Here is a 14,336-nt window from a genome sequence, read left to right as displayed (position 1 = left end):
ATGATATTTGGAGTCAGGATGAAGAGTAAATAAATAAGCATTGAATTATATGTCCAAACACCGAAATAAGCTTGAACAGAACATAATAAGAAAGAAGAAAATGAACTAAATGAATTGTGTATTTTTTAAGAATTAAAAAGAGGTATATCGTCAGAAAAAGAGGTATATTCTGTATTATGAGATACTGAAGGAATTTGGTTCGAAGTCTGTCAGGCTGCTAGTTCGAATTCAGCCGTGGGCATGGATTCGAACTTGCAGCATAAGTTGCGATTCGTTGTTGGTGGTGGATTGAGTGGTGGAGACAGAGAGTTGTAGAGTAGGTGTCCTCCCTCGATGAGTGTTTGGACTCCCTGGAGGTGTCACGTAATAATAATAATAATAATAATAATAATAAAAATAATAATAATAATAATATATTTGTGTGTGGAGAGGTTATTTTGACCATTAAAGGGATATAAAAATTCTGAAAAGGAATTTTTGCGACCTTGCTCTGTCATCTGTCTAAATTTATTAAAATCCGAAATTGAAAATTACCTAATTCATGGATCAATTTTCCTCTGAATTTTAACTTAAACACATTCTCTTTTATGCGTTAGATGGCAGTGTTCTATGTTTATGTAATAAGTATTACTTATGTGACTCCATTGTTGTGAACGTATAATATAAGATAATTTTTTTTAAAGTATGTTTATGTTACATTTTCTGAGCTGTGCTGTGCTAATTAATTTTAAAGTACAGATGTCGTTCGACGGATGAAATGCTAAAATGGTGTATTCCGTGTTTTACGGTTTTTTTTTTTTTTTTAATACCGAAATAAGGGAACCAGAAAATTGATGAAGAAAATACAGTAATATACTTTTTTCAATATTTGTGTGATACCATAAATTCGGTGTAACTATATGCATATATTTACTTGTGTTATTTAGTGTAGTCGTGATGGTGAAAGCTTTGATTTCTTGTGATTCGTTTCCTTTTCGTATGAAATTGGCGTACACGACTTAGTAGATTGGAATCATTTTAATGTGATTTTATTTCTGTCGTAATTCCCCCCCCCCCCCTGTAGTTTTACGTAAATCCATGTGTAAACGCTATTTTGACGTGCATTTTGTTTAATGCTTTTTATTTTTTTGACAGAGTTGATGCATTTGATGTTGGGTATATTAATCAGTAATTCTAACTGCCTCTCAGTACATCAAAAAATGCCTCGATATGGAAAAATCTTTTCCCAGCAGGAGATACCAGTTGCTAGATAATTATTTATATACTCAAGCTGAACTACTTAAAATCTTGATATTTCTGTCCATATACTGATAACTTGGGGGGAAAAAAAAGGGTGGTGGGCATTGTTGCTAAAAGTTTTTTTTTTTTTCCTGCTCCGCTTTTAACAAGCCATTTAAAATGATCTTATTCAGTATTTTAGAATCCTATAGTGTAAAAAAAAAAAGAAAAGTTTTTCATTAAGATTTTTTTTTATAAACCAGAATAATAATAAAAAAAAGCTTTTTGATCAAATGACCATTTGTGATGGCTAAGCAAGTGAGCCATTACAAATGATTAATTAGGTCTTGTTTTGTGGCCAACATAAGATTTTGATTAAATTGAACAAAAACATTTGTATGAATAATAGAAATAGTTGTAGAGGTCCCACATAAGCTGTTCAGTTTTACAAATGGAAAAATAAACAAAATTACATTTAACATGAGCATTCTTTTTAACTAATATTTGTTATTATTACTAACATGTACACAGAGTGCTTTCTTGGTGGAACAATGGAGAGGGTGACTTTACAATGAAGAGAGGATAGAATGTGGAGGAGATAATACTAATGGCTGGTGCTAATGGCTTGATGGGTAGTATTAATCAGGTGGCAAAGGATCTGAGAGCAGTGTTAGACACTGTGCAGCAGAAAAGTGTGAGGGATAGGGTAGTGAGTGTGCTTCCTTGCTTTGACAATGTACAGTTAAGTAGAACAGAGGTGATAATGAATTATATGATTGCAAAAATGTGTAAGAAAAGAAGTCTAGAATATGTTGATATTTGGAGTGCATTTGATGGTAGAGGAATGCTGTATGCAAAAGATGGGTTGCATCTGAATAGTGAGGGACACAAACTTTTAGAGAGATTGCTGTTCTCTGATCGAGTGGAAGTGTCTGGGCAGGAAAATTAGAATTGATAGGGTTGAGAGTGGGAAGTGCAGCCTCATATGGGGAAGCAGCAGCATTTGGGTGTGAGGAAAGTTGTATAATTGGTGGTAATATAGAGGATGGGACTGGGGAAGGTATTGAAGAGTGAAATCAGAGGTAATGTTTGTAGGATTTGTAGAACTAGAAATGATTTCTTTTGTTTGTTTACTAATGCCAGAAGTATTCAAAATAAAGGGAATGAAATTGTTGCATTGATTGAGATTATTCACCCCAAAATTGTTGGTATAAGCAAGACATGGTTAGATGAGAATGACATCCTGACAGGAATAGAGATAAACGGATATAATATTTTTCACGAAGATAGACTGGGAAGAAAGGGAGGAGGAGGAGTACTGTTGATCGTAGCAGATGTTATGCCCATTTGAGGTGGATTTACAATGCAAATAGTAGCCATGGTTTTGAGGCATTATGGTGTGAGGTGGAGGTGAACAGGATGAAATATTTAGTTGGTGTTGCTATAGAAGGTAATGCATAGACAAATTAGCCTGGCTAGCAAGGAATGAGCGATCATTATGGGTGACTTTAATTGTAGTAATATAGACTGGAATCAAGAGACTGCATCTGGAGGCAAAGAAAATGGACTTCTGTAGTTTTTTGGAAGATAATTAGGCAGTATATAATGAAGGATACTTGAGGATCAAGGGTATTGGATTTGATCATTTCATCAGATGATGATATTATAAATTATTATTATTATTATTATTATTCAGGCCTCCAAGGAATCAAAAGACTCATCGAGGGAGGTCCTTTCTAAGACATAAAGTCTGTCAAGACTCATCGAGGGGAGGTCCCCCCCTGAGAAACACAAAGTTTATCATACCACTCCTTAAACCCACTGACCGTTCTCGCTCCCACCACTCCATCAGGCAATGCATTCCACGGCTCAAATGGAGTGTCAAATCTTTCACCAGTTGGCGAGTGTGACCATGAGTTGACCAGTCATTTGCAAAATTTGTTAGAAAGGGATATGTGGCATTCTAAAGCTGGTAATGATGAGAAGCTCAAGGAACAGCTTGCAGGAATAAATATGAAAGAGGAACTAGATGGAAAGGATATCAATGCTGCTCGGGTCCTAGTCAAGAACTATTTGGTAGAGGTAGTATCAGAATGTATTCCTAAGGTTAGAAGGGTAAAAAGAGCAGGTGTGAAATGTATGAATCGAGAGATAAGGTATGCCATCTGGAAAAAGCACATGATTAGTAGTTATAACAAACAGGTGCACGAGAAGAGCAGGTGAGGAAGGTGACTTGCTTGATAAGGATAGCAAAAGTGCAGTATGAGCAGCAGTCAGTTAATGTGGCTAAAAAAAAAAATCCTAAGGAATTTTTTCAATATGTGGCCAGTATAAAAAAAAGAATGATTATGGAAAGATGGAATTGATTGGTGAAATTGGAGGAATGATAACAGCCACGGAGGATATTGTTGAGGTATTTAATGAGAAATTTATAAAGGTATTTCACTGTTGTGAATGTGACATCATGCAGAACTTGAATGCAGTAGGAAAGGAGGAGGAGCTGTTAGTAAGTGAGCAGTAGGTATATGTGGAATTTAATAGACTTGATATAAATAAGGCATTAGGAATTGATGTTATCGGGAATGTTCCAGAGACTTAACAGCTTTTACATATCTTTTTTAACATAGTCTTGTACTGGACCAAGTTCCAAATGAGTGGAAAGAGGGTAAAATTATTCCGATTCATAAGGGAGGCAATAAGATTAGACATTGAATTATAGTCCAGTCTGTATGTCTGGAGTTATAGTTAAGGCATTAGAGGTTAGTTAAGACCAAAATTCAGAATTGAGTTGACAACAGAAAAATACTCTTTAGTGGCCAGCATGGATTTGTTAGAGGAAGATCGTGTTTTAGCACTCTGCTTACTTTTATAATAACGTGACAAATGCATTGGATTGTTGCATACACAGTGGTATATTTAGATTTTGCAAAGGCCTTTGATAAATTGCCACATGACAAGCTGGTAATTAAATTGGAATGGATGGGGCTGAACAGTAGATTAGTTCGCTGGATTGGAGATTGGTTATCTGATAGGTATCAGCAAGTTGTCTATGGAGGAGCTATATCCCAGAAGAGAAAAGTTATTAGTGGTAGACCCCAAGGGTCTGTTTTGGGTCCATTGCTGTTTAATTTGGATGCAAATGATATTGGGAGAGGTCTGAATGGTAATATGCAGTTGTTTGTAGATGATGCGAAGTTGAGGAGAACTATCAGGAGTAGCGCAGATGCTGTGGCTTTGCAAGAGGGCTTGAATACACTGGCTGAAGGGGTAAATGAGTGGGGAATGTCAGTTCAATGCTGCATAGTGTAAGCTTTTGAAATTTGGGAAACAGATGGGATGTCAAGTACACAATCGGTGGAAATATCTTGGAAGAGGTAGAGGAGATGACAGATCTGGGAGTGTTTATAGACAAGGACCAAAAATTTCAGGGACATGTTGCTAAAATTGTTAGGACAGCACAGCAGATAATGGGAATGATGCGGAGGGCACTGACTGGTATAAGTCTTTGATCAGGCTACATATGGATTACCATGCACAGATTTGGTCACCTGGTTTTCAAAAAGATGAAGATGTATTGGAAAAGGTCCAGAGATGACTAAGGTGGTTTCTAATTTCTGGAATGTTGAGTATGTAGACAGATTGAGAAAATGCAATTTCCAGAAATTGTTGGATAGAAGGAGGAGAAGGGATATGATCGAGACATAAGCTGTTGAGAGGTTATTACCAGATTGTCGGGGAGGTTTTGCATAGAATGGACGATGAGAGGAAGAGAACAAGAGGGTCATCCCTGGAAGCTGTATAAGGAGAGTGTGAGCAAGGTGGTGAGGAGCAGGTTTTTTGCATGGAGAGTGATTGGAATGCGGTGCCAGAGAGTGTGGTGAGTGCAGAGACAGTGAACATATTTAAGGCATGGTATGATAAACTGTGTGTGTTTAACAGTGAGACCTCCCATGATGAGTCTTTGACTCCATGGATGTTTTTTATAATGATAGTCTTTCATATATTAAACCTAAACTTTTATGCTTCTAGCATTCACAATGGATTCTGTCAATACATCATCCCTGTCACTCATCACTTACTGTATAAAAAATGCTCCAACTCCCTCTTCATCATACCTTTTACAGAAAATTAAAGGATAGCTTCTCATTTCCCCCCCTTTCACCTTCTACTCTTGCTATATTCCCCTTTGTATTGATATGGTAAAATCCTCTTACAACTTTAAATTGGTAAGTGGATTTTACCACATTATCATGTTACCTCTTTCTCTTCTATCCATAAGTGATGTATGAGAGCAGTCTCAGAAACCAGTTAATATACCTCGGGGTACTATTCTTTGCTCCTGATGTTTAACTTATTTTTTAATGATGTATCATGTAGAATGAATGAAATGGGGATCTTCATCTGTTTGCTGATGATGCAAAGTTGGGAACAAATATAACAAGCATTGCTGATGTTAATTCACTTCAGGAAGATTTGCACAGACTTTTGACTTGGACAAATGAGTGGGGGGGGAATAGTTTGATATTAATAAGTACAAGGTGTTGCACTTTGGAGCGCAGAGAAATAGCATTGTGTAGCATAATGGTGGAACTATGCTTTAAGGACTGATGAGATTCAAGATAAGGGGGGGGGGTGATAGTTGACAGTAGGCTGAAGTTTCAAGGAAAGATCACAAGTGTTGAAAAGACTGCACGTTGCACTGCTTCCGAGATAAGGTATACATTGAAAAGTAGATAAGAAACAAATGAACAGGGCAATATCTGAACTCAAGTTCTTTCCATAACTGCAATTTACGTTGCCTCAACTTCTTTCCATAATTAAAATTATTGAAAGAACTTGAGGTCAGATATTGCCCTGTTAATTTTTTTCTGCACTCACTTTAGTGTTTGCACATCACAGTGACAATTAAATGACCAAATATGAACCTAATGATCCTTATATGGTCTGACCGGTGCTTTCTGTGTGGTACAATCATCTATCTGATCTACTTTTCAATGTATACCTTATTTTGGAAGCAGTGCGAGCAGTCTTTTCAACACCTGTGATCCTCCCTTGAAACTTGATCCTACTGTCAACTATTCCCCCCCCCCCCCCCCCCCCGATCTTGAATCTCTTCAGTTCTTAAAGCATAGTTCCACCAAAATGCTACACCAGTGGTGGCGAACCTTTTTATGTCCACATGCCAAAAGTTTACAAATAGAGTTGCTGACGTGCCAAAAATTTACAAATCAAGTTGCTGATGTGCCTGGCACGTCAGCAATTAATTAATACAAAATAAATTGCAGAATTTTATTGAGACAAGTTTAAAAATTTATATAGAATTTCATAATAATGAACACATAATTTGACATAGACATTGTCGTATACAAATCAATATTAACCTATTATTAATTTATCAATATCAATATATCAATTTATTAATGATATTTTGCTGTTGTACATTAGATGCCAAATACTTTATATCAGGATCATATTTTGTCACTTTTAGTAAAACACACGGAACTAGATTCATCAGTCATTCTATTTCTTAAACTGTCTTTTATAAAATTCATTTCGAAAAATAATGACTCACATGCATATGTAGAGGAGAAAATTGATAATATAGCCATCGCTAGTTTTTTTAAACAACAAAAGGTTTCAGGAATGGCATTCCAAGTTCTCAATATTTCCTCTTCTGCATTCTTTTTAATTGGCCCCAATAATCGATCATTTTCCATTATTTCCAAGTCATTTCTCAAATCGACAAACTTTTGTTTCCATATAGATCTAGCTTGAAAATCGATTACTGGTAGTTGCATTTCTATATCTTTTAAATTCAGCCACTCGAAAATCTCCAAATTGAGTTTATCTTTGATGTTGTGTCCGGATGCAAAATAAATTTTGATGTCTGTGCAAATTGCCTGAACTGCGTAAATCTTGAAGAAAATTCGTTTATTATCGACTGAATAACTCTAGAAAATTCTTTTGTCAATTTAACTTGATCTGTTTTTTTCATGGGATTCTAGATCTGCAAAGACTTTTTTGTATTTGGAAAATATCGGAAGGTATTGGAAATGATGTCCCGATTAAAATTGGTAATTTAGCTTCGAATTCTTTGATTAAATCAAACATGACAATAATTGTCTTGTTAACACCTTGCAGTCTAACATTTAATTCATTTAAATGTAAACACAAATCAGTAAAAAACATTAATTTCGAAAGCCATTCGACGTTCATTAATTGATTGTATTTTTCAATGATTTTCTCATTATGTAAAAAAAGTCTGACTTCATCTAATCTTTGAAGAACTTTCTCATGACTTAACTCGGATGTTATTTTACATGAGTAAACCATTGTACACAGAGTTTACCTCACTTAATAATTCTATAAATTTTCATTTATTTAAAGCATGTGCCGATATAAAATTGACCAATTTTGTTACAATGCTCATAATATCTTCCAGCGGCTTGAAACTAGCCTTTGCGCATAAAACTTGCTGATGTATAATACAATGAAAACCCAGAACTGAATGTCCAATATATTTGGTAAATAAATTGACGAACCCATTTTCTTTTCCAGTCATACTGCAAGCACCATCAGTAGTTACTGATACAATTTTGGAGGGATCAATATCTCTTTCAGCAAGTGCATTTACAACTGCGTTGCAAATATCTATTCCTTTTGTTGTTGTTGCTAATGATGTTAAACTTATCAATTCTTCTTTGATGTTATTCCCAACACAACGAATAAAAATTGCTAAACGAGCTGGTCCAGTTATGTCAGTACTCTCATCAAGACAAAGAGAAATTAAACCAGAAGATTTTATATTTGTTTTTTGCTGATGAGTTATATTTTTAGCCATTCCTATGAATCTATCTTTCACCGTGTTTCTAGCCAAAGGCATATCTTTTATTCTTTGAATAATTTTTTCCTTGTTTTCAAAATCTTCAAAGAGAATTGGTGCACATTTTAACCATGCTTCTTTTATATATTCCCCATCACTAAATGGTTTCCCGGGTTTAACAGTTACATTTGAGGCAAAAAAAAACTAGCAGCAGTTATATTTGAACGACTGCCGATTAATTTCATTAGGGTTGGAACTCTCTTTGGAACTTTGGAACCAGCTTTGGAACTCTCTGCTGCTTGACTGTGATAATTTTCGTTTTTTATTTTCGCCAGCCATGTTCGGTAGAACTGTAACAAAATAATTCATATCGGAAATCAAATGCATTTTTTATAGTTTCAAAAAAATCAACATTTTATTATATGCCTAAATTAAATTATCTTTATAATTCCCATTTACAGTAGCAAAAACAAAACAGTGCACATACGCAACAATAATGCACTTGCCGCTGCTTATTTCTGCTTACTGGTGGATGCGCAGTGCAAAATGCATAATGAATGCACATGCGATTAGAAAAGGGAAAAGTCAGGGAATCCTAAGGATCAGTCATTCTCAATTCTTTTTCTATAGACTGTATTTTTATTTATTCTTACTGTATTTTATTTATTCTTACTTACTGAGGGCTCAGTCCCAACAAACTTACTCGTAAATACTGTTCCCATTTTTTTTAAAAGTTCATACATTAAATTAACATAAGTATTAATATTATATAAATTAAGTGGATATTAAATCCAACATTATTTCAAAGCAGACTACAGTAACTATAGAATTTTCATGGGAAATTTGGCATGTGTATTCCCATAAGATCTCTGGTCAAATTTCGCAAGAAACATCTATAGTTTCTGTAGTCGGCTTTGAAATAATGTTGGATTTAATATCCACTTAATTTATATAATTTTGTATTTCCGATGTGAAGCCTTTTGGCTATTTATTTTAGTAAATAAGTATTAATAATTAATTATGGCCTAATCATTAAGAGTATTAATACATTTGATGTATACGGTGTAGCATGTCAACAAATATAAAAGCACGCATTTAAATTAGTTATCAGTCACAGAACTAATGCTACAATATTGTAGTTTCCTCAGGCCAACATCATTAAATTAACTTCTGGTAAGTTTCATTGACATATCCCATTCTGATCACCAAAAATGTATAATATTATTCAGTATTAAAATTGATTATTGCATTATTAAATTGATTTTAATGGTTTGAAAAAAAAAAAAATGGTAGTGAGAAAAATATTTATGCAACTCACCATGGAAGTCAGCAGAGCAGGGGAAGCAGCAGAAGGATGATGACTTGTCGGCGAACGCTTACCGTCGAATATAACTTGCACCCCTGATTTCACTTTACGAAAAAAAGACATGAAAAGGTTTTGCATATATACCTCCCACACAAAAAACAACACGCCCTCCCGAACAGCCATTATATACTGTAGATACAAGAAAAAATAAGTTTTATATATAAAAGTTTTAAACAAGCTTTTGCAGTCTGTGTAATATACTTCTCAACAAATAGTGCAATTAGAGACAGCTGGAATAAAAACAGCGCCTAACTAATGAATCACGTGTACCCCTCTCACAGAAACTATGCTGTATAGGCAAGCAAAACCATATGTTGCACTGGAAACACAGTATCTAACTAAAACTATTGTCTAATTTTTCAATTACATGAAATAAGTGTTTGTTTGATTGCATTTGAAATTCTCGATGTCATTATGACAGATCACAGAGGCTAACTTCAAAGAAAATTCTACCACGAATTGAAACATGCCATATAATGCTTGTGTGAGTTCCCCTTCCAGCTCAAACGCAAACAAGGCAATAAAAACCAAACATTGGTTTATCGTTTCTGTCGGAAACGATAAACCAATCATGGGTTTATCGTTTCCGACAGAAAAACTAATCTGTCGGAACAATAAACGACACCCCGTCGTGAATATCTTAAAACTAAGAAATATATAGTAAATGTTGTTATGACAGCTGCAGATGTTATGGAATTCCGTTGAAGAGAATTAGCATTTCAACTCAAAAATTGTCAGTTCCATTTGTCTTTGGGTGCGTGATCCTTTGTTAATACTGCACCAATCAAATTCATGTTTTTATAGCTGCTCTCTCCTGTAAAACAAAATTTAACTTGTATGTATTGTAACAATTAAAAAAAAAGGCTGAATAATTTATAAGCGTATAAAAGGATATCACATGTAAATCGTTGACGTGCCAGCAAATTTCTCGGGTGTGCCATAGGTTCGCCACCACTGTGCTAGACAATGCTATTTCTCTGCACTCCAAAGTGCAACACCTTGTACTTATTAATATCAAAACTACTCCCCACTCATTTGTCCAAGTCAAAAGTCTGTGCAAATCTTCTTGAAGTGAAGATCACAAGTGAAACTTGTGATCTTCCCTTGAAGACAAGATATATTAACTGGTTTCTGAGACTGCTCTCATACACCACTTACTGGTAAAATTTAGAGAGCCAATTTCCATTCTGCATAACTATTTTGTCCATCCCCATCTTTCATAGCTTGTACACCAATTTATCATGTGTTAATCTTTATAATAGTGCTTCACAGCAGAAACAACACCTAAAGAAGAGACAGTGATTACTTTATTGAACTCGCTAATATTTTGTCGGTTAGAAATCCAGCAATATCAGAACACAAATTACAACTGTAGTACACACATGCACACACAGCACTTGATTAGAATGCTATGGAAACAATTCATATTGAAAATAAAAAGGAACTAATGTCTTAAGAACATGCCTTCTACACAGCTAGATAACAGTGAAATTAATTTGGAAAAGTTCTTGCTAAATGTGGCTTTAGAATGACAGTCTTCCAGCTCTTTGACAGATTAATACAGCCACACTTATTAAGATTAGTGGAGTGCTTCGTAGTAGATGCCTATTCTGTATGTAGTCTGAGACCTATTGTGACATCTGTGTAGCACAGTTGTCTTCTTCTGTTTAATCCTTTGTGAAGGAATATCCAGAGCATGGTCCACCAGTCATCATTTGCCATATAGATGACCTCAGATGTTAACAGATATACCAGTGTGTCCCAAGTAGGCCAAGTTGCAGGCACAGGGAACTATACATTCCAAGATGTGCAAGAGGATGAAGTTGATCCTTAGGAGGATCAACCTCATATAACGTCGATAAATAGTGAATCTGAATAATTCATAAATTTCAGAGAGGAAGTGTGACTTAATGAGGTACTGTTAAAGGTACATTGGTGAACAATGAAGTAATATCAAAGCTGACCACGATATCAATCTTTTAGGCTAAGATTTTCTGTTATGGTTTTAATAATAATAAAAAGAGTTACCCATGATGGGGGAAAGGTTGCCAGTTGTTTGGCAAGCTGGTATGTATTGCTTGCTGTCAGCTATTGGATGAAAAAGGGGGGGAATATTACGTTTGTGAATTTTTGGGATCCTGTATATCTAGGTGGTTTAACAGTAAGATTTTATTGTTTTGATAATTTTTTGGGCCAAGAGGCAATTTTTTAAAAAAATTTTTTTTAAATAATTTCTATATGTTTCTTGTGAAGAATGGTTCTCATTTTTCTGCTATAATCACTTTGGTACATAAAATGACAGTGGCATTATCCTTATTGGCTTTTGTTATACCAGTATTTTTATTTATTTGTGTTTTTTAAATACATTTTTAAAGGCTAATATTTCTTTAGACAATTGGCTAAAGAAAGAAGAGACAGCTAATTATTTTCTTCTGGTGTGGTTCATATCATGAAGCACTGTTTTGAATAACCACCTACATGTAAGCCTATTATGTATAAATGTGCTAATCTGTTAAATATCTTTGTAAGGTCCAAGAATGCTGTATATGAATATTCCTTATCACATTTGTCACTTATTATAAAATGCAAATATATTGCTACAAGAAGACCTACTCTTTCACAAACTTATGCTAATCATCATAGAGAATCCTGTATCTATCAACACATCTCTGTATTATTCTATTTCTAACCAAGTTCTTCAGTATCTTGAAGAACTTGGTTAAGAATGGAATTAGACTGGTCTGTAATACCATGCTTGTGGGGAGATACCTTTTTTCTCCCATCTTTCCACTCCCTAGGAATCTTTCTCACTGCAAGACTTTCATTAAATAATAAGGTCAACAACATAGCTAATTCTCTCGCTCTCTCTCTCTCTCTCTCTCACACACAAAAAATGATACATAATCCATTCTCACACTTCATTTGGCATGATATGCCTCTAATTCTTCTTTCAGATCTAATCCTCCCTCCCCCGCCACCCAATATTTGATTCTCTTCAAGGTGTTGTACAGTATCATTTACATTGGTGTAATGTATGTTGATAAATAATATTCATTAAATAATTCTGTTACATCCTCTGTCATGTTCATGCTACTACCATAACTGTCCACCAATGTTTCCCTTCCATAATTCTTCTTGCTTGCTACAAAGCAGGATTCTTTTGATTTATCTTTGACTTGATTGACTAGTGCCCTCTCATTTTGCAATTTTTTTTTTTTTTTTTAAATGATGCTTATAACTTTTCTGGCTTACATGTTATAAACCTCTCTGGTACTTTCTCTTTAACATCTTTTTCCACACTGATTTCACAGCTCCTCCATTTTACTCCTGTTCTATTTATTTGCATAACTCGATACACAGTGCCCTGCTTTTGTCAGATGCTTCCTAATCAAGTCTCATGCTCTGTCAATCCTTTGCTCATGTCTCGTCAACTTGTGGTATTGATGCAAGTTGGCTTCAGAGCTTATCTATTTTTGACACTCACCTTTCATGTTTGACCACCTTCCAAACCAGAACCTCACGAACTGGTGATAACTCATTCTCAACACCCTAAAACTTTGTGTGGCTTTGTGTAATTAAAATCTCCCATAACGATCACCTTTTTTTTTCCATGTCCACCCAATTTGTCTAAACATTTCACAACCAGTGTCCTCTATATTCCTTGTCTATTTTCATCCTTATACCAAAGAGCGTTAAATTTTTCATATACTACCATTTTCAACTTTCGCTCTTTGTGGACATATCATTAACAGCAGCACTTCTCCTCTTTTTCCCTTCCTGTCATTCCAGAAAATTTTGTATCTCTCCATTTCTGTTCCCAATTAGGGAATCTTCCTTAGGTAACTTAAGAAACTAACCTTAGGTAAAATTAGTATATCTTCCTTAGGTAACCCATTTTCAGTTATACCAATTATCTTTGTGCATACTGATTCAATCAGCACCATAAATTCATCTTTCTTATTTTTGATACTCATTACTAATGTTAGTATACAAACATAACAATCCTCCTCGCTTTAAGGCCATTCCACTATTATTCTGCCTTACTTTAGCTGATGTAACAGTAATCTCTTCTTCCTTATTAGTTGCTTATTAGTATCTGTTTAGAAAACTGAATAAGTTAATAACTTTCAAGCCACAAAGTGTGGCGATATATTCATTACAAAAATTCAAAATTATTAACTTCCATATTGATCAGTCGTAGTGTTACTTCCAAGCCTTTGTGCTGTCCAAAGATTCATTGCGAGAGCTGTTCAACTTTAAAGATTTAAAGTTTGGAGGCTATTGAAAAAGCTTAGAAATGGAAGAAAGAGTGCTGTGAAAGGAATCAAAGATGATAAAGGTGATATGAAAACTGAAGATAAGGATATCCTTTGTCTGGAGTAATTTACTTTGAAAGATTGTTAAATGAAACAAGTAATGACACAAGAGTAGTACAAAATTTTCAAGAAGAATATGTACAACAAGAGTACATATCAATACTGAGGTAGAAAAAGCCATCAAAAACCTGAAATGTGTAAAGACAGCTGGAGTAGATATTTGACCAGAAATGCTCAAATATGGAGGTATCCATGGAAAGACTTTTCAAAACGCTACAGTAATATGGAGTAAATAGAACACTATACAATATAATATATAGTCTGTATTTAAGTTGTAAGTCACCAGAGGAAAATTTCTACTAAGCGTTCCAAGTAAGATTTATGCAAGAATACTTGAAAAGTGGCTAAATAAATTGTGGAAGAGAAACTGGGAGAAGAAAAAGCTGGATTCTGGACAAATAGAGGTTGTCAGGATCAAGTTTTCACTTTTTAACAAATAGTTGAGAAATCATTGAATGACATGGATCTGTACTTAAGTTTTGTAGATCTGGAAAGGCATACGACAAGATGCCCAGGGAAAAACTTTTCAAAACACTACAGTAATATGGAGTAA

At 34.7% G+C, this 14,336-nt stretch overlaps 1 protein-coding gene across 1 annotated transcript in view; it reads left to right on the top strand.

Moving 5' to 3' along the window:
• Positions 1-662: 662 nt before the first annotated feature.
• LOC150094459 (uncharacterized) overlaps positions 663-14,336 on the top strand; it is a 216,094-nt gene continuing 202,420 nt past the window's right edge. Inside the window, exon 1 of the mRNA XM_090412323.1 lies at positions 663-847. The gene's annotated coding sequence lies outside the window, so the exon portion shown is untranslated. The remainder of the gene's footprint in view (positions 848-14,336) is intronic.

The sequence above is a fragment of the Typopeltis vanoorti genome, chromosome 22 (assembly GCF_054136105.1).
Source record: "Typopeltis vanoorti isolate ZY-2024b chromosome 22, IOZ_Tvanoo_1.0, whole genome shotgun sequence".
NCBI classification, from domain to species: Eukaryota; Metazoa; Arthropoda; class Arachnida; order Uropygi; family Thelyphonidae; genus Typopeltis; species Typopeltis vanoorti.
This window is presented reverse-complemented; position numbering and strand designations above follow the sequence as displayed.